The sequence below is a fragment of the Python bivittatus genome, unplaced genomic scaffold, assembly GCF_059951505.1.
Source record: "Python bivittatus isolate LINGU-HERP-01145 unplaced genomic scaffold, Pbiv_v1 ctg000020_np1212, whole genome shotgun sequence".
NCBI lineage: Eukaryota > Metazoa > Chordata > Lepidosauria > Squamata > Pythonidae > Python > Python bivittatus.
Window position 1 is genome coordinate 85,119,205 of NW_028277030.1, and position 20,821 is coordinate 85,140,025.

The following is a 20,821-nucleotide window of genomic DNA, read 5'->3' on the forward strand; positions in this document are numbered from 1 at the left end:
CTCAGAGTTGTTATAGAGTTGGGCAGCCCCATAAATTTAATAAAATAAAGAAATAAGCAGTTAATTCAACTAAGACTACTGTCACCTGATGGCTGGAAAGATGCAACCTACACATTGGTACAACATGCATAGAACTTCAGGACAGCAAATGACTATGGTAAAAAAAAAATCCAAATGTGTACCTCAACTATACAGGTAGGTCATGATATAACCTGCTTCCCTATATAGAGACATACAGTAGACATGCATACTCACACACCTTCTCAGCAAACCGATGAAATGAGTGGAACTTATTTCCTAGAAAACATAGGATTTCGCTTTGGAAACAGCTGAATATTTTTAAAGAGCCTGAACAGGAGTTGATGCAGATATGAAGGGAATGGTTTATTAACCTAAATACTCCTGTTGTAAAAGTACCCTGAGGATTAATGTTACAAGCATCAACATGTTCTGGTTATGTAATGTCTAATTTGACCCCTGCTGAATTAAAATGCTTAACCCTGGCCTTCTTTTCACGGCTGACATCCTCTCTAAATATTTCTGCAATTGTTTTAATTAGCTACTGGGGAAGGTGAGAAAGGGAAGGCTGAAAGCTCAGCATCGCAGAAGCCTTGCATGGTGATGCAGCTGATCCCTTTGACCTGGATCAGCTGCAAAATGTTCATCAGCCCTGGCATCTCATCTCCAGCTGAAATCCCTTAGAGAGCAGTGATTAGAAATACAAAATCTTCCAACATATTTGAGGAGCACTTGCAGCTCTCCAACCCCCTTCGTTCCAGATGCCTCTGTAAACCAAGAGATGAATAGTCAGATGGAGACCCTTTCATGTCAGAAAGTATCTTGATGTTTCGATCTTGCTACTATGGAGAAGGCAGTTGTTGACTGTGTGGGTCACCTTCCACAATGTAGAATAATGTTCCTATATAAATGTTGTAACAGTGTGCATACTTCAAGTGGTTTCATGTTCTCTGTTAAGCTGCAGTTAACCTTTCCATATTTTAACCTAATTCACGTTTGGTGTGTTGGACCAAATGAATTATTAGTCATAGAAAAAATGTGTTATGCAGAAACATACCTTGTCATACACATAGGCACTGAAAATGGAATTAAAGTGTAAATGTAACCAACAAGAAGGGTCGTTTTACCATATATGGTGGACATGTAAAATTGCAAAGAAATTTTGGACTCAAATACAAACTTTGATGCAGAGCATACTACAAATATAGGTTCCATTTAAACCAGAACTATTCCTGTTGGGGATAATGGACTTTCAAATCGGAAAGCATCTTATCAGAATTACTCAGTACATGATTACCGCAGCAAGACTTTTGTATGCACAATTTTGGAAAACCCAGGCACTACCAACAATATAAGAATGGTTGCTAAAACTGATGGAAATGGCAGAATATGATAAACTGACTTGTTTATTAAAAGAAAAATCAAATAATTATTACCTTAAGGAATGGAAACCATTGATGGACTATTTGCAAAATGCAGGCGGGGCGAAGCTTACATGGGGATTTGAAGATTAGATTATAAATGTAATGGGATATGTTTTGACAAAGAATTATTCCTATTTAATGCATTAAAAACTAGCACCTATGACACTTTTACTGTTCTCAAGACCAGAGATAGATTGGAAGCTATCTATTTTTCATACCTTTCTTCTTTTCCTTTACTTTATCTCACATTTCCTTTTCTTTTTTCTTATAATTTGTATTTTTCATTTTCTTTTTCATTTCTGACTTTTAACCTTGTAATTTTAAAATTTCAATAAAATATTATTATAAAAAAAGAAAAGAAAATGGAATTAATGCTTGTTTAAGCTGGGCAAACAGGCATGATAGAATTTTCTTTATTCAACTGGGACAAAATTTACACAAGCTGAAGTTGTCGTATTATTTTCATTATATTTGTTATTAATATTCCCTGTGATCAGACAGGATCCAGAAGACCATTCATATTAAAATACACAAAATATTAACATTCAAACCAAAGATAGTTCAGGAAAAATCAGTATATGTAATTAATTATATGTCTTTCCCCAATGTACAGCCTCAGAATTCTGGGAGTTGTGGCCCTAACAGATCTTGGGGGCATCTGGTTGGGAAGCTGAATTAATGATTTGAGTAAGATGGCACTGAAAGAGATAAGAAGAAATATGCTCAGTCAGGTATCTGCCAAAGCTCTGCAAAAAAGAGGGTTTTACCAGAAATCTGTCAAGAAAGGGTTCCCCCCCTCCCTTTAACAAGGTGATGAGGAGCAGGGTCATCAGTAACTGAAGAAAGGATTCAACTTTTCTTGACTCAGCATATCAAGCTGTGCTAGTAAAATCTGTTACTCCTACTCCTTTCTTTCATCTTCTTTTCTTTTAAAAGTACAGGATCCCAGACTTCTTGTTCCACAATAAAAGAGTTCTGGGGAATTTTTTAACACCTTAAGATTATTAGCCAAGTCTTATTTTCTCCTGCCTTATGCCCTGAAGATGTTCTAGGGCTACAGCATCCAAAATCTCTAGTCACAGCCAATGAAAGAAAACAATAACTAAATCTTCCACGCTATGGGAACAGATATTGACATTGGGCTATTAAGGAAAAGCTGATTAGAGTAAAATCACAAAGCTATCTATCTTTAATGCCCCAACAAGATCAATAAAGCTGGCAGAACTTGCAAACAGGAAGCTTTTAATAAAAGGATGAGGAGTCCTGAAATCCTTATTAGTGTTTTGTACATTCCCATCAGGCAGAATAATGCTGTAACTGTGCTTTATTGCAAAAAATAAAAAATAAAAACAAATCAGATGTGAAAACTTATGTGAAAAGTTTTTTCACAGCTCAGCAAATATCTGCTTATATTGTAACTCTGTCTAGGAACCCTACTGGAAAACTAAAGTCCAGAAATTAAAAACAGAACTCTAAAAGAGCCAATCAAAGCTGACGGATTCTTCTTTCTTCCCTTCATTATGTAATAAATAAAATTATTATGCTAAAAGAAAAATACAATTACATACAAAAGCATAAAAGTATCAACTCAACCTCAATATTTATAAGCCAGCTGCTTCTCTTACCTCCCCCTCCCATACTTCTTACTCTTACTTCGTGATAATAATGTTTTTAAAGTAAAGTTATATACATACTGTAAAGCAAGTGATTTGTGGCTGTTGAGTTAATTACCCAACACAACTGAAGTTTCACATCACAGTCTTTTTCTATCTAAGATTCAGTGCTATCCTGAAATTTTGAACACAGAAGGATCTGGGATATTTTACAATCCTACCTCTCCAGTCTCTTATATTCATTCCATAGGCCCAAAATTAACCCAGTAGGATTTACTATCTCAGGTGGCAAGATACACTGCTATTGCTACTACACCATCCTCCTTCTGCCTGATTGTCTGCTGAATGCTTCATTCTGAGGAGTACTCATATGGAGGCATTATTTCTGAATCAAAACCCCTGAAGGACAGTTAATATACGTTGGGCTATTATTAAAACATACCAGTTTCCCATCACACCTGGAACTTTCTCCCTTTTTTTTGCTGAGGCTTGGCTGTCTTTTCAACAATACCTCATTTGGAAAATTTTCATATCCACATTGGCCAATTTTTCTACTTTAAAGGCTTCCAACCGGAAGACATGGTGACCTACACTGATCTCTATAGTAGAGGTGTGCAAAAAATGAAAAAATGTATTTTGCTTCCAGCTTGAAACAAGACAAACTTATTTGAATGATTCCATTAGCAGGTTCCAAAATGGCTGTGTTTTGATTGAACAGAATTTGAAACAGCTTTAGTACTCTGCCCATAGGAAATACAAGGAACTTAAAACAAGCCATTTCTAACAAGGTGAGGTGGGAGTCCCTACCAGTCAGGTAGCTTGTATAAAAAATAACAAACAGTTGATTTTTTTTAAAAAAAATTGAAACCATTTCAAAAATTCCCACAGGAAATTACTGGGATGAGCAACAGTAATTAAAAAAATTAGCTAGATAGAATCTTTTGTCAGTAACAGACTAAAGAATTAGAGAGAGAGCAGGTCTGGTGATCTGTATGCCTACCATAACCTTTTGCTCTGAGGACATCTCAGAAGAAAGCAATACAATTATTTGACCTGATGCTCAGAGCAGTTAGCCGTACAGCTGATTCTCTCTGCATGAGACATCAGGGTGGGCAGCTGCTCAGGATCATGGGTTAGGAAGGCAAGGGCAGAGGTGTGATCTCAATCTCCACTTTCCTGATCTACTACTTATTTAGGAAGCTTGCAGTAGTGCACTAGAAGTACTCCTGAACTTAAGCTGATCTAAATAAAGGCATTTTGGTTCTATTCTATAATGTTGTGATTCCCAGCACTTTGACTTCTGGCAGCATCAACTGATGTTTCTAAAGAGTCTTCTCCTTCTAATTCCAAATGCATCATACTTTGTACATAAAAAAAAGTATCTTCTCAAAATAGAAAACTGAAAATGTATTACATGAGTCACAACATAAACAGGAGTTACAGGTACAGATGCCGGGGACTCCAGAAGGCGTGGATATAAAAGTTTCTCACACATCTCAAAGAAGTATATCAGCAGTCATTTACTAGTCAATGTTTATAGAATTAAACAAACATTTCTCTCACAACTGGTTCTGCAGCATTAATAAGCAAGTTGAGCAAATTTCACCACCTACAGTGCCTTCATCTCAAAGCTTGCCTGGAACAATCTGCCCTTAGAACAGTTGCCACAAGTCTACCTTTTCATGGATTTGTGGTGATAGTGGTGGGTGGCTCCAAATAATTTCCATATGGAGGCAGCTTTCATGGGATTCCATGATCTGCAATGGCTGATCACCCCACACAGGCTGTCTGTAGGCAGCTGGACTGACTGTCTGGAAAACATTATGGGCATTATGGTAATTATATGTAGGTGGGCTGCTTGATCTTTACTTAGGAAACAGCAGTGCCAAGAATTTACTGGTGACTGGAATTGCTGCTGATGTGATAAAGAACAAGACGGAGCAACGGACAACTAGGGTTGAGCCACAGCTCAACAATGGAGCATGTGCTTTATGTGCAGGAAGTCTTGAGCATACTTTCTGACATCTTCAATTAAAACTGTCTTGGAGTGACAGTGCAGGCAGATCATTGCTTTTGGTCTCCAACAGTCAGCTTATGTGGGACTGAGCTACATGAACCAGAAACTAACCAATGGTACAAGCCACTTTTCTCAGTTCCTATGAAAGGAATACAGGAACCTGGTTACATCTAAGTCTTCCAAGGTAGGTCTTTTGCAAGGGATATGAATTTCATCAATAAATCAAGGCAATTAGAAAGTAGTTGTTTCTGATTCAGAAAAGTCAGCATCCCCGCCCAAAAACTACTCTCTTGCAAGAACATGTATGGGTGGCACCAGGAGGAGAAACTGGAATGGCCCGTTTCTTGAACTACAAAACAAAAATGTACATACATAAAAGCCTGTGTTCTCATCAATGAAATATGCAATTTTAAATTACCAGAATCATCTCTCTGCCAGGCCACATACCTCGAGGCATTGGCATTGTTCAGACATGGCACTAATCCATAAGGTAGTTTGCTTGTTTTTACTTAGTGGGATATAGAATCAGGATCGTCCTCTTTAGCCAAGTGTTTTTACTTTGCCATCTTAACTCCTTATTCTTTATTGTTAGCCGTGGGAAGAAAAGGATTGATTGATTGATTGATTGATTGATTGATTGATTGATTATGTGCCATTAAGTTGGTGTCAACTCTTAATGACCACATAGATAGACTTTCTCCAAGACAATTTGTCCCTAACCTGGTCCTTCAAGTCTTTCAATGGTGCATCCATTGGCACTGTTACTGAATCCATCCACCTTGTGGTTGATCATTCTCTTCTCTTTCCTTCCACCACTCCCAGCATTAGAGCTTTCTCTAGACAGCTAGGTCTTTGTATATGTCCGAAGTAGGATAATTTGAGCATGGTGATTTGTTCCTTGACTGAGAATTCTGGGTCGATTTTTTTCAGTGATACATTTGTTTGTTTTCTTGGCTGTCCATGGTATTCTCCAACACCAAAGTTCAAAAGCATGAAAGGAAGGACATCCATTGCACAAACCAACCAATTGTGTTTTATTCAACAACCATGGTGAAAGTAGAAGTAGACCTTTGCTTACTGCAGAGATAGGTAACCATTGTTCCCACTATCAATGTACTGCCCCTGAAAGCTCTCCCTGATTTGGCTTCCACATTTCAGTGGCAACATGTAGAAATTATTATGCGTGGACTTCTGTGCTGGCTGGGGAATTCTGGGAGTTGAAGTCCATACATCTTCAAGAGATGATTTACTGCAACACTTTTCATGTTTCTCTTAGCTGCTGGGAGTTCTTTGTTGGTTCAGCTGTATACAAATGCAACAAACAAACAAGAAATACAATAATGGAGTTGGAGGGACCATAGGAATTAATTAATTCAGTTCCCTGTCAAATATGTCCCAGTGGCCTCAGAATCTCAGAACCAATACTCTGCATTTCTTTTGCCACTGTGGCTCTTTTCTCCTCATGGGAGAGATTCATATGGTGTGCAGATTTGGTTATGCAAAAACTGATATGGTACAGTTCTCTCAGGGGACTATACACCATGACTTTTCACCTATAGGTAGTCCTTGACTTATGACCATTTGTTTAGCGACTGAAGTTATGGTGGTGCTGAAAAAAGTGACTTATGACCAGTCCTTGCACTTATGACTGTCACAGCATCCCCACAATCATGTGATCAAAATTCAGGTGCTTGGCAACTAGCATGTATTTACAATGGTTGCAGAATCCTGGGGTCACATGTTCGCCATTTGCAACCTTCCCAGGGGGCTTCCGACAAGCAAAGTCAATGCGGGAAGCTGGATTTACTTAATGACCATGTGATTTGCTTAACAACCGTGGGCAAAAAGATTGCAAAATTGGGTGTGACTCACCTAACAACCACATCGCTCAGCGACGGAAGTTTCGGTACCAATTGTGGTTGTAAGTCGAGGATTACCTGTATTTAGTTGCAGGCTTGAAACCATTCCAAGTAAGGATCAAGCTATGCTCAATCAGGGATAATTATGTTAGCGAGTTACGTAAATATTAAAATGCATAACAAAGCTTTCAACAACCAGCAATTAACCCAGCATTGCATTTTCAACCCACAACTTGAACAGTCAGGCACAAAAACACAATAAACCTAGTCAGCTGCCCCAGCATATGTGTGCATTGGCCTGTGAGAGTCTGAAAATCTCAGATTCTTCAGGACAAAGGCATGCAACTAAGCCCAGCACCTCACTTTGTTTTCTCTAGCCATCTTTTGTGAAGTGGCATGGGAAAAATTCTAATGAGTTTCTCTCCTCCTGAAAGGACTTTTTTTTTTGGTCATATACTAATCAGTGTTTCTATCTAATTTCTGTTTCGATTGTGAAATTACAATAGAATCACTCTTCCCAGAATAAGAGCAGCAAGCTTGGAATAGTTCACTGGAATCCTTACTCACTACAAACACACACATACATAAATGTTTTGTTTCCAGTTTCTCCCCATCCACTTCCACACAATGTTAGCCTTAAAAGAAGGCTAGGAATGACTAATATAATGTGATACAGAGAGCACATGTGTCAGTGAAGTACAAATGATTTATTATACATTTGTTATAAATGTTGAGCCTTGTCTTTAATGTGTGGGTGGGAGGGGGTAGGTGTCTCTCTCTCTCTCTGTGTATAAACACACACGCACACAGTTGTATTGAATTACTCATTTGGAAACTAAAAAGGAGCAGCAATATCTCATCCCACTTGCCCAAAAAAATAAAGATTAAACAACAACAAAAACATCTTCGAAATTAACATTCCCAGTGAATCTAAAACAAGTCACCTTTTTAAAAGGTGCATTACCTTGCAAAAAATAATAATTTTTTTCAAGCAAATATAGTCTGTATAAGATACACATGTGTTCCCACCATGACATTCCCCTTTCGGGTAATCAACAAGTAGTCTATCTACTGCAATGCACTCTACATGGGGCTGCCCTTGAAGAGCATTCGGAAGCTTCAATCAATGCAGAATGCAGCCATTTAGATTAGTAAATAGTGCTGGTTATTCAGCGCATGTAACACCTCTCCTCTGTGAGCTGTATTGGCTTCCAGTGTGCTTCTGGGTGCAATTCAAAGTGCTGGTTGTCGCCTTAAAGCTTCTCATGGCTTGGGACTGGGTTACTTGAGGGACTGTCTCTCCCCAGTTGTTTCTACTCATCTGATCCAGTCAGGCAGGATGGGCATGTTTTGGGTCCTGTTGGCAAAGGAACACTGGTTGGCAGGGCCTAGGAGACGTGCCTTTTCTGCCGTAGCGCCCGCCTTATGGAACATTCTCCCTCCGGAGATCAGGGAGGCCCTGACCCCACTGGCTTTTCGTAAGTCCTTGAAGACCTGGCTCTGGGCCTGGGCCTGGGGCCCCAAGTGTGTGCAGGGACCCGTTTCTTGGCCGTCTTAATGACTATGGGATGTATTTTCTCAACTGCTACGTATTTTGATTTTTGTGTTATTGCAACTGTTTTTATTTTATTTTAATTTTGTTCACCACCCAGAATCAGTTGCTGAGATGGGCAGCCACACCAGTTGAATCAATCAATCAATCATGCAGAGTGAATGATTAAGAATTAATAGGCTAAACAAATTAAAGGCATGAGATAAGGAAAGGAACTGTAGGTAAAACTAGTTATATCAAGACCAACCATTGTGTCTGTTCATATCTTTCTGCACCTGCAAACCACTACTGCTTCCACCTAGTGTATCCACCGCTTCACACACTGCCCTCATTAAACTTCTCAACTCTCTCTTTTTCAGAGTTTCATCAACGCCATCTAGCCCCAATTTTCTCAGTCTTCCCCTTCCTCCTGACACATTTACACTTCCTTCCCGCTTTACTTTACTTTGTTTATACTGGTCACTCACTTTTATGTTCAATCTTCATTATTTCATCACCATTTATTCTTGAGATTATCTTTTCTTCTTTTACTACACACATTTATGTACCTCTTTCCCATTGCATTTAGCTCACATTTATGTTTCTCCTGGCATATCCAACTCATTTTTTTCAACCATCTGAAGCTTCTTACAACTGATAATACATACCGCAAATACGCCATGGGCATCTGCCATGACTGTGACTAAGATAGGTAGCTTTGTCCACTGTTTCTTTCCTGTACTGAAAACATTGACTACCATGACACATGGGATGTTGTGACTTGGAATGTAAACAGGGTAAATGGTAAGGAGCATGAATTAACAAATGCAATCAATGAAACAAAAATCGGTATGTTGTGTGCCTGTGTGAATGGGAAAGGATGTATAGATCTGAATAAAGGTCCTCTGATTTTTTGGAGTTAATGCATATATGCAGGGAAGTAGAGGTGCAGTTTTAATTATGATGGGAAGGCTAAAATATATGTCAGAGATAAGAATTGATGTCATCTAGGTTGTTATGGTTCTGTTTGAAGGTAGTAATCTGTATGTTGGTGATAATTAAGCTCCTGTGAATGGTGATAATGGTTGAATTGGAGATGAGTTTTGATAAACCATCATTCAATATTCTGAATGAATGCAGTCAAGAGAAAAATATATTCTTCTGAATGACAACAATGGATGAGTAGGAGTAAGAAGAGAGAGTACCGAAAAAGTAATTGGGTCATTTGGAAATTCAAGAATAAATGAGAATGGTGATTATTCAATGAATATCTGCTTAGAAAAAAAACTATTCTGCACATATGGTTTAAACAAAAGTCTATTCATATGTATAGGTAGCAAAGGAACAAATATATATATATATATATATATATATATATATATATATCACACACACACACACATATATATAAAAGAATGTTTGCTTTGAATGTTTACGATGACAGATTAAGAGAACTAAGGATATAAAAGAATGTTTGATTTGAATGTTTATGATGACAGATTAAGAGAATTAAGGATACAAGGTGATGAACGATTCTGAATGTAGGACAAAACATTTTTGATAATATTCAAAAAGTAGATCTTGAGAAAAAATTATTTGGAAGAAAAGGAAAGAAGTGAAAGAAATGAGAGTGAAAGCAGAATGACTTCAGGAAGAGAAAGTACAAGTTGTATGTGAAAAGTATTAGGAGGTAGGTTGATTTCCCAAAAGAATGAATGGAAAGTGGATGTAAGGAAAGAGAATAGAGAAGCTGCTCAGTGGTGAAGGTGCCAGAAGGCTGTAGATGAGGAAAAATTGCACATAAGAGGATTCTGCAAAATGGGAATCAGAGAAAAAGGTTGCATAATGCACAGAGAGAAAAAACCGGTAATTGCAAAGAATATAGTCAAAGAGAACAAGCAATAGTTAAGATTAAAAGGCAGAGAAAATACAGAGTAATTTTGATAGGAATAAAATGAAAAAGGTCTAAAGAATAAGCCTTCAGCACAGTGAATGGAATTAAAACTAAAAGGGATGAGAAGATTTTGGGCTAAACTGAAGTGAGGAAGTCTGGAAGAAGCATTTTAGACACTTGTATTTTTGACCTTCCTTAGACCAAAACTTGTGAAGGAAAAGGTTTTTTAAAACCATAGATTTACAGTACAAACTAACTGTTCTTTTCAACTTGTGGAGGTGTCAACCTGTTCTAGTTGATTCACTCCCACCCCCAGCTGAGATAATGCCAATGCTGAGAGTCAGATATTACAAATTTTACAAAGGCTTCAAAGTGTCAGAGAACATTAGGCTATAATCACACGCAGGCTTTTTCCCCAAAGTGTATTCAAATATCTTAAAATTTGCTTCCCTTTGTCCACTAACAAGATGGGCATTAATAAGTCTTTTATTTGAACCAAGGGCCATTACAGCTGGCTTCTTTATTTTAAAATACTTCTATACTGCTAGTTTTGTACAACGTATTCAAACTGAAATATGTTGTTAAAAAAAAAAGTATGGTTCACGCATAGTTTCAGCTGCCAAGTCATATAAAAATGATTTGAGCATGAGCTAAACTTTAACTCAGTCAGGTTTTATTTTCTTTTGCTTTAAATGCCACGACCCCATTGTCCTCAATCCAGTCCCTTCAGGAGGAATTGAGTTAGGGAATGCTGCCTTAGTCCAAAAAAAGTGTTTCTACAACTTCTGGCCTTGCAGAATACAATATTTTGTTTTTAAATACATGTGCAAACTTTTTGGGAGATGAAATATACATTTAAACTAGCATGATGTTTAGACCTCAGATGCAGGAGCCTGAGAGACGCGCATGATAACCCTCTCTTTTTGGACACCATCTGGGTTCTCATGTCATGCAACAGGGAGGGTTATGTGACTTTTTTCAGCTGCAGCCTACATGCATATACACATACACATTGATTCCTTGGAGGAACATAGAAAGCATGGCATGGAAACACATTGATATAACCAGGAGGACAGGACAAAGTTATTCAACCTCTTTTGGGAGGGATTGTAAGATTGCTTTGCTAAAATGGCTACATTAATGCGTCTCTTTGGTATATTGTTTCATATTAAAAATGAAAAATAATCACACCGCTGAAAATGGGCAATTTTGCCTCCTGATTTCAGCAATAGAGGACTGGTAGGGCTATAAAAAAGTAGTCAAAATGCATATGAGCCCAAGGGCTGTAGGTTGCCCATCCCTGCACTAAACATAATTGATTTTGGCTTAGTGTGTTATATGAATTCATCCATTATGATTTGTAAACTGTGGTTTATGGCTTAGCATGCTGTGTAAACCATGCCAACTATGTTTTATTCAGGAAAACATGCTTAAGCCAACCATGGCTTAATGCCTTGTGTGCACCAGGCCAATAAGTCTTCTGACATTATTAGAATTCAGCTAGGCAGTAGCAGCAGCCAGCTGCTGTTGGCTCATCTCAAAAGGAAAGATCTGCTTAATAGTTGGACGAAAGACCCCTCAAGAGATACAGAGCTGCTGGTAGATGGGAAGTCAAAAAAACATTCTGGAAGAAAGCAGTGGCAACTCCTTCCATAGTGTTGCCAGGAAAACTACATGGATGTGTCCATAAAGTCAATCGAGATTAAGCTTGACTGGAAGGTGACTTCACTGTTCCTTTGATGGCTTGGGCTGGTGATTGGCTGTTTCCTTTCTATCTGAGATGCAGCCACTGAGTGTTTATCTTTGCAGACGGGCATGGGCAGGCTGGGGAAGAGGAGGAAGAGGAGGTAACTACCAGCTAGTTGCAACAGGCTGCAAAGTTAAACTGGGGGTGGGGGAGAAACTGCCTTGATTACAGAGATGTTTCTCTGACTCAATTCTTAAGAGAGAAAGCAATTTTATTGTTTTTAGCTCTGTTGTATGCCACCCAGAGTCGCCTATGGTGAGACGGGCAGCTATATAAATTGATTTAATAAATAATAAATAAATAAAATTCAAATTGACACGTGACTCTCTGGATAGTTTCCATGCTCTCCTCTCCCTACTGACTCCAAATCTGAGTGTAAACTGAAGACTAAATTGGAACCCCAAGCAAATGTTCAAAGTGCTGCAGTTTCCTTTCAATGGTGTCCCTTTGGCACAGCATATTCAAGCCACAACTGGGTACAGAATGCCAGGGCACAGAACACTGTAAACTGCAGGCACCCTTCATTCAGGCCAACTAAAACTGGGGGCCTAGTGAACATGGGCTTAAACTGCTCTTCCTCTGCTCTGAATCACAGCTCTCACTGCCTCAGTCAAAATGTAACTGTCCCTTCTAAATGTTGTGCTGAGAGGTCCCAAGAGAGGAAATATGTAGCCTATTATTTCTCAGCAGCTTGGAAAAATGCATCATGCTAGTTGTCCCCACTGGATTCTGATGTTATAAAATCACTCCATGAGGAGCTATCATCATAAATGGGCAAAAAATCACATGAAGCAAGAGCATGTTTCAAATTGGAATGGTTTTAGCAGTCAAGACAAATTAATTGCTTCTTGTCTTTAGTAAAGTGCTGCCTCCAAGCTGAGAACTGGGGTGTATGGTGAGGATGGTGGGAGGGGGTCTGGGGGTGGGAGCAGGACAGACGCTTAAAAAAACAGTATTTTAATATGCTTGAAGGGCAGATTTTGAAGGGCATGGATGATGTTTGACAACTGTGCAGGAACTAATAAACCAAGGCTAGAGAGAAAATATACAATTATGCCAGTATCCTAGTGCAATTCCTGGAGATGCAAATGCTTACCAGAATTATGGGGCTTACTGGCAATTTAACTTTTTTTTAAAAAAAATATTTGGATTGCTATATGAATTGAACATATATGGCACTTCATAGTTTAACAATCCAGAATTCCTTTTAGTTCTTTTTGACACACAGCTTGCATTTATCTCATCTCCAGTTTCTTTCCTAGATCTTTCCTGCAGTATCTCCACAATCCTCTGTATTAGCACAATCCAAGCTGGGGGGAGGGGGTAACCCCCCTCCCAAATAAGCCAAGACACCTTCTTGTCATCCAAAAGGCCAACATCTGAGCTTTGGAGCCATCCAAATGTCTATCCCAGGGATCTTCCAGTTGTATTAGCACTGTAATTGCTACTATGGATGAAAACAAAGTTCCAACCATTCTAGAAAGGTGATCCAATAAGTTGGAATGTGGGGTGAAAGCACTTAATGGGGTAATAGAATTACTGATTATATTACAAGCAAAAAGTATCAAGATGATGATGATGATGATGATGGAAATGGGGGAGAAGAAGGTGGCTAATATATGTATGCCTATGTGAAGTTATACACAGCTCTGTCAGCAGAAGCTGCCTTTTTAAATTCCTTTGAAAACACCGCAAATAGTGATGCTTATAACTAATAATTATCAATAATGAGGCTACAATATTCTAGCAGCATAAAGCATATGCTTGTTTTAATCTTTGGCCAAACAGAGCTTCACAGATTAACTGTACCTCTAATACTGCTCCATTTGTTGCACGGGTTTTTGGCATGTAGTTAGAAATAAGCCGCAAAGGTTTTTACTTCGAGGATATGGTTTGTGCTTCTTCCCATATCCTTAAACACTAAGAGGAATAAGACATTTTTCATAATGCTACAAACTCAGGAAATGCAAAAAATTAACAAGAAATTAATGAACAAGAAATTACAGGAAACATGTACTAGTTGATAGTAAGCATTAGGCATATTGGGTAGATATCTTCTTTTCCTCTAGCAAAAAAAGCTTAAATAAACCTCTACAAAGCTTCAGCCCATTGCAAAAAATGAACAATAGATGATAACACGCCAACTTGCTGCTTATTTTGCAGAACTCTATGTCCTAGTTCCTCCCTAGGCCTCAGGAGTATTTTGATTTTGGCAAGGCATTCCAATGATTTTATGTCCTTATTTTTCCTGTTGGTCTACTCCAAACAGCCTGGACAGCATAAGCTTTCAGTGAGTGGGTGCAAGGGCCCAAATCTGTGTGAAACTCCTACTTTTTATTGTGCTGCTAATGCATGTCAGTCAATGCATGGCTAATCCTCAGGTAACTATTCTGAAGAGCAGTTCTGAATGAATTTGCTTTGTCATGTGCTGATTGGTCCTCCTACAACTCTGTCTTGCTGACGTTTCTTATGTAACATGTTAGTATTACTCAGTTCCCACTGTCACCTCTTGGATGTGATGTAGGATATGCCTGTTTCTCCTTTCCGTTACCTACCCAGTTGTCAGCGATGTACCTAGTATATATCTACAAGTAGTCCTCGCTTAATGACTGCCCTGTTTAGTGACTGTTTGAAGTTACGATGACGCTGAAAAAAATAACTTTATGACTAGTCCTTGCACTTACAAGCATTGCAGCATCCCTGCAGTCATGTGATTGAGATTTGGGTGCTTTGCAACTGGTGGGCATTTATGACCGTATCACCATTCCATGGTCATGTGTCAGCCTTACTAGGTAGACCAGACAGGAAACACGACCAGATGAGCTAATTCTACTTTATTGTAAAGCTACTTTAACAGAATCTTGCAAATTTGAAAGTATAATTCTCCTGCTGTCTCAATTACAGCCCAAGAAACTAGGGAGGATCCCTTCTAAGCCTCTTGCCCCACCCACTATCCAGCTGTGGACTATGCAGTCTCTTATCTGACTATTCCCTAGGTGATGTCTCTTGGCCCTGTCTCCCAAAGTCTTTCTCACATACCATAACATCATGTGATCACCATTTGCATGCTTCACAACCAGCTTCCAACAAGCAAAATCAATGGAGAAGCCAGCAGTAAAATTGCAACTTGTGGACATGTGATGTCTTGCTTAACAACCATGGTGATGTGCTTAACGACTGCAGCAAAAGTGAGGTTGTAAGTCTGTTGTGGTCACCTGATGTCTTGCTTAATGAGATCATCACTTAGTGATGGAGTTGCTGGTCCCAATTGTGGTAATTAAGTGAAGACTACCTGTATTAGGGTATAGAAAAGCCTTTATGTTATGGCAGCTAATTGTCCAATCTGTAGCAAGAGATGAGCCTTTGATTAACATGATACTAAGCAATCTTCTAGTAGCTGGAAAAAGAGAGCTCTCATTGGAGGAGATGCGATACAGAGTAGCCCATTCTAGCTGTAGTAATTCCTGACGTCACATCCCTGGCTTGACTGCCTAAATTAACCCAAGTTAAGTTGCAGTCAGAAAATTGGACCACAGAATATCAGCAGGATAAGGCAGGGGATGAGACAAATGTTTGTGCAAAACAGTTCAGAAGCAACTGAGAATGGGATTCCAAAGTAGATCATAACTGGATTATCAAATAATTGAAGACCCAAATCCAAACATTGGCAAATATCCAGTCATACAAGTGAACGCAAGCTAGTCATTCAGATATGTTCCAGAGGGTCCTTTAAATGCTCTGATCAAATGTCAGGTCCATGTGAAGGAAGCCTCTTAGTTTTACCTCACAAATTACCTTTACAGCAATTATATGGCTGTTAGTTACCGAGCCATATATTGTGATCTATAAACTAATCTGTCAAAAAGAATCAGGTTTATTGCAGATTTTTCAAAACAACTTCTCCTTCTCCCTACCAGTTATTAGGAGCTAGATTTTGTTTCTCTTTTTAATAAGCCTTTTAATTATTATACCAGGGTTCTCCTGAGAATAACAGCTCAAGAGAAAAAAGAGATTATGTTATTCTAGCAATAACATACAAAGGAAAGGAAGGGGAAAAGCTGTATTTTTCTTTCTAGTATTAATCCATTAGAAAGAACAATGTACTGTCACTTCTTCGAAACAGGGCCAGAAATCTTTTAAAAGCAGAAATAATAAGATGCAAATCTAAGCTTCTGAAGGTACAGTACACCTTTGGGTCTGGTCCAAAGGGAACTTCAGAAATCACTCCAAAGGACTTCACAGCCTACCAGATATATGAATAGTCCTGGGTATTGAGTCAGCCTTGAAGATGTAATTTGTTCATTCCAAAGTTGATCAAATTTATGAGCATAAAAAACAATATCATTTTTAGTTAACTGCATTCAGAGCATAAAGAAGAGATGCCATTCCGGTAATAAAATTACAACCTGTTTTGCCTTTCAGAATTTAGTAACTCCAGCCAATTTGTGCAATAAATGAAGCCCTTTGTTTTGTTTGGGAGTTTAGCACTGATGGAGTGCGATATTTCAAGGGGAGCTGCAGGCTTTCATTTTTGTTAGAATATGAAATGCATTCCCAAGTCTTCCTGCAAACTGGATATGTTTATGTTGCTTGCTATTCCTCTTTGGTGCAGTTTCAGCATAATTTGGTTATTGTACTGTAGATTTTCTATTTATTCCACCACTACTCCTCAGACATGCTTTTCCCCTATACCACGTAAAGGTGAGATTGGGGAAATGCAGCTTCACATCTTCCCACAGACATACTGGATCACCTTTGTCTAAGCCTAAATTATCTTAAGATATTGCTGTGAGGATAAAAGATAGGATAAGAAACCCACATTAGCTTGAGCAAATTGAAGGATATGCTGAACAGAATTGTAATGAACAAGGTGAGTTTGGGCATTTCCAAGGACTCCAGAGAAGGAGACAGCCCACTGCTCTTACAGTAATTCTGTTTTACTTTGCACAGAAATGTCCCCCCAAACAAGATGCAGCTGCAGAGAATTCTCAGCTCACTTGGGTCACCTTTTTCAGTGCTATTTCTCTCAATACTGACGGTAGAACTATAAATGAATGACACTGTGGGAACAACGCTAGCTCGTAAGAACTATAAGCTGAGACGTATGATCATCATCCTGATTTTTTTTCCTAAAAAAAATAGAAAGAAAGTTAAGTACATTTTAGTTAAGCAAAGCCGTTTGGTCATGATAATCTATGCCATATATTTCAGCAATATCTGGCATAGTTTAATCCAGGGGAGCACCATGGCTGGTGGGCTGTCCCTTTTTTTGTAGTTCCCAGAAATCAAACCTCCAGATATTGATGGTAAAGTGCGAAACATATATGTGGACTGTAACCAATCACACTGGTCCAGTGCAGGTGGGTAGACAGACGTTCTTCAACTTCCCAGTCTAGGGCTGAGAGAGCGTGAGTGGGCCACGGATGGCTTTTGTGCCTAAAAGAAGACTAGAACTCCTGGTCTCATGGCTTCTGGTCCAGCGTCTTTAACCACTACACCAAACTGGCTCTTATATATGTGTGTGCCTCTTTTAAGTTTAACACACTGAAACAAAAGAGTACAAAACAAATCCCGCTGAAAATCTCAACCTTGCTTACTTCAGTGATTGCCTCACTTGCTCCAAAAGATTATTTGCCCCATTCGTAATGTACTTCATCAGCAACATTATTGTCAAGGCAGGCTGAGAGTTGATGCTTTATTGGCTGCAGAGGAGATTTCCTTTAGCTCAGCCTTTTCCAACCTGGTGCCCTCCAGAGGTGTGGGATTTCAACTGCTGAAATTCTGAGTGTTTTATTCCAAAGATCACCAGGCTGGGAAAGGTTGGGTGGACCAGAAGGGCTGACAGCTATACACAGTCTTTTTGTGGCACAGCAATTCAAAATGAGAACTGGCTGGAGTCCGGAGATCCTTGTGCAAACTGCTTTGCGCTCTTGGAAAAAAGGTGAGTGTTTATTATTATGATCTTTATCATTATCAAAGTTTAAAGTAATTACATTATTTCTCCCCACAATATTTCCTTTTCTGGTGCATTAAAGATGGGAGCAATCTGGACAGAGGCTCCGGGGGCCAAAAGCCAAAGCTTTTAAAGTTGCTCAGGGTAGGCTAACAATACTAACCAAGGTCACATTTCATTAATGTATCAAACTTTGCTCTCCTTTTTAATTTGCTGCAGTTGCAAAAGTGGGGAAGAGTATGGAACTGAACTGAAGAAGTATGGAGGTTATGATTTCATACATGTATACCCAGTAGGGTTATTCCATTTTGGAGTAAGCAATGTTATAGAAAGCACAGGAAAAGAATAAATAGTAAGCCAAAGAAATGAAAGTCATATGTAAGAGAGATCTCTCTTACAGCATGATAAGAAAAAGGAAACATAGTTAAATAAAATTTATGACAATGCCATTCATTTGTCCATACCTTTCTATGCTTCCAAACCATGTCATGCCCATATACTGATTCATACATTATTTTCTCTTCTTTAAATTTCCTCACCTTTTTTTCATTTTGAGGAACCGATCAACTCCATCCAGACATTACTTTCTAGGTTTCCTTCTTCCTCTTGACCCATTCACTTTTCCTTTGTGCTTTTGTTCTGCTATGTCATCCTCATTTATTCGCTGTATATGACCAAACCAGGGAAAGACAAGAAGGAAAGCAAGAATGTACATCAAACTAAACTTCTCTCATGCTACTTGTGTCAAATGTGCATACTGTTATTGTAGGACACGTTGGAAGAAGGAAATCGTTTTGACATTTTATGCTTCTATTCCATTCCCACTTACCTGGGAGTAAGCTCCATAAATTCGGAAGGATTTACGTATAAGCAGAGATGCATGGGAAAGATGCAAAATTGTACAGAGTCTCTTATTATAGCCATGCTTATGTGAAAAGTGTCTGGATGATTTTTATCTGTAATATCTGTATATCTGGATTTTTTCATCTTGTCCCCTCTCCCACCCCACTATTTACTTTCCTTACCTTTAAATCTCCACCAGAATAGCAAATGCAAATAAGAAGTGTACCTGCCCCTCCACTTGTCTGTTCTTCCTTAAGTCAGCCATCTGGGAGATCAAATTGGTTACTCCTAAAAGTCACTCACAGCAGTCAAAGCAGCCTCAGTAGACAGGGCTTTTAATGGAACAGAGTGATGTGAATACTCCTAAAGGAGTGCTAATGCCTTAACAGCATCATTTAGAATACCAATGAACCGTACCTTGAAGGTGCTTTGATGACCCTTACAGATGTGCTAAAGACAGGACGCCTCAAAGGAATACACATATACCCACACTCACTCTCTCTCGCACACACACATGCCCCTGCCAACGACTACATAGAAAATATTACCCTTTTAGATGCAATCACATACAGTAGTAATCTCTGCACACTTTAAGCTTCAGTGGGTGCATATGCAACAAAGTGGAATTACCTGCTCTGATACTTTCACAACAGCCAAATCAGATTGCTTCCATTTATTGTGAGCCACTTAAATTTCTGATTCGGTTATACAGTATGTCAGCACATGGTACATTGGCTGAAGAGCTGGCTTGTGAATATTGGCTCAGATATCCTTTGTAAATATGCTGTGACACATCCATATACATCCATTAAGGTAGTAATGCTAAAATCCATCATCTGTTTGATATTTCTTTCCCTTATTATAGTCTCATGTATCATTGTGCAACATTATTCTTCCACTGAAATTCTTGTAACGGTGTCATCTAAAGCAAAACTATGTAAGAAAATTTCCCCCTTTCCTTTTGTAGCAAAGTGTCAGCTTTCAGCTGGGAGAGAAGAGTGGTTTTTGCAACTCGTATAGATATACAATTTGAAGACATTCATGGGGAAGAGATCTAGCAGCTATAAAAGGGATACTGACAGGTCACATGCAGCCCTCAGCCCACACTTTTTGCATGCCTGCTTTACAGTGAATGGGCAAACTATTTTGTTGAAAATCTAAAAGGGAGAATTGGCCTAAAGGACAAAGTCTGTTATGATTCATTTAAATGTAGATAATACAGTTTAACAAATGGAATCCACAACAGAATGTTGCTGTGTAAAATATTCTTGTTCTCAGGATATTCCCCTCCATCTTCCCATGAGTATTTCACAAGCACAGATACTTTTCTCTTGTATGTTGGTATGGCTATTTTTGGATTTTTTCATACATTAAGAAGGGAGCAAGCAATACAACTTCAAAGCCCCATATCTGCTTTCATCTTTCATAGCTATCCACAGACATGTTTCCACTCATCTATGTACTGTATTTCCAAGCCCCACTTTTTTTCAAACTTCTTTGACCCATTCTGCTTTCATGTATAGTTTCTTTCCCCTCTCCTCACATACTTGTGTATCTACTTTCTCCCACTCATACCTTTAACTTCCATTCTATTCCTCTTCTACACTGGAAATTGGTTTTCAGCCAGCAGTGTACTGTTCTTTCATGCAGGGTACTAGTACAGAAGAAAAGCCCCCTCTCCCCCTTTTTTTAAATTTCCAGCCTAGCAGAGAAGGAAAAGCATGGTGAGACAGCAAAATATGAGGTTTGGAGGGATTCAAGATCTCACGGGCACCAGCTTGAAAAAGACTGACGAGTTAACATGATGTCTCTGTTCCAGATCAGGAATTCAACCTTCTCATGTTTGAGCCACTAGTGACCAACAACTCTCAGTTGCACAAAAACTGTGGTGAGTAACCACTTCATATGTGGGAATCTCTATT

General features: G+C 38.8%; 1 long non-coding RNA gene across 2 annotated transcripts in view; it reads right to left on the minus strand.

The window, feature by feature from the left end:
- Positions 1–1,987: 1,987 nt before the first annotated feature.
- LOC112542249 (uncharacterized) overlaps positions 1,988–20,821 on the minus strand; it is a 39,302-nt gene continuing 20,468 nt past the window's right edge. For both annotated transcript variants that reach the window (XR_015796583.1, XR_015796584.1), the window contains exons 2-3: positions 18,596–18,720; positions 1,988–6,374 (exon numbers count right to left, since the gene is read on the minus strand). This is a non-coding gene — a long non-coding RNA (uncharacterized LOC112542249). The remainder of the gene's footprint in view (positions 6,375–18,595; positions 18,721–20,821) is intronic.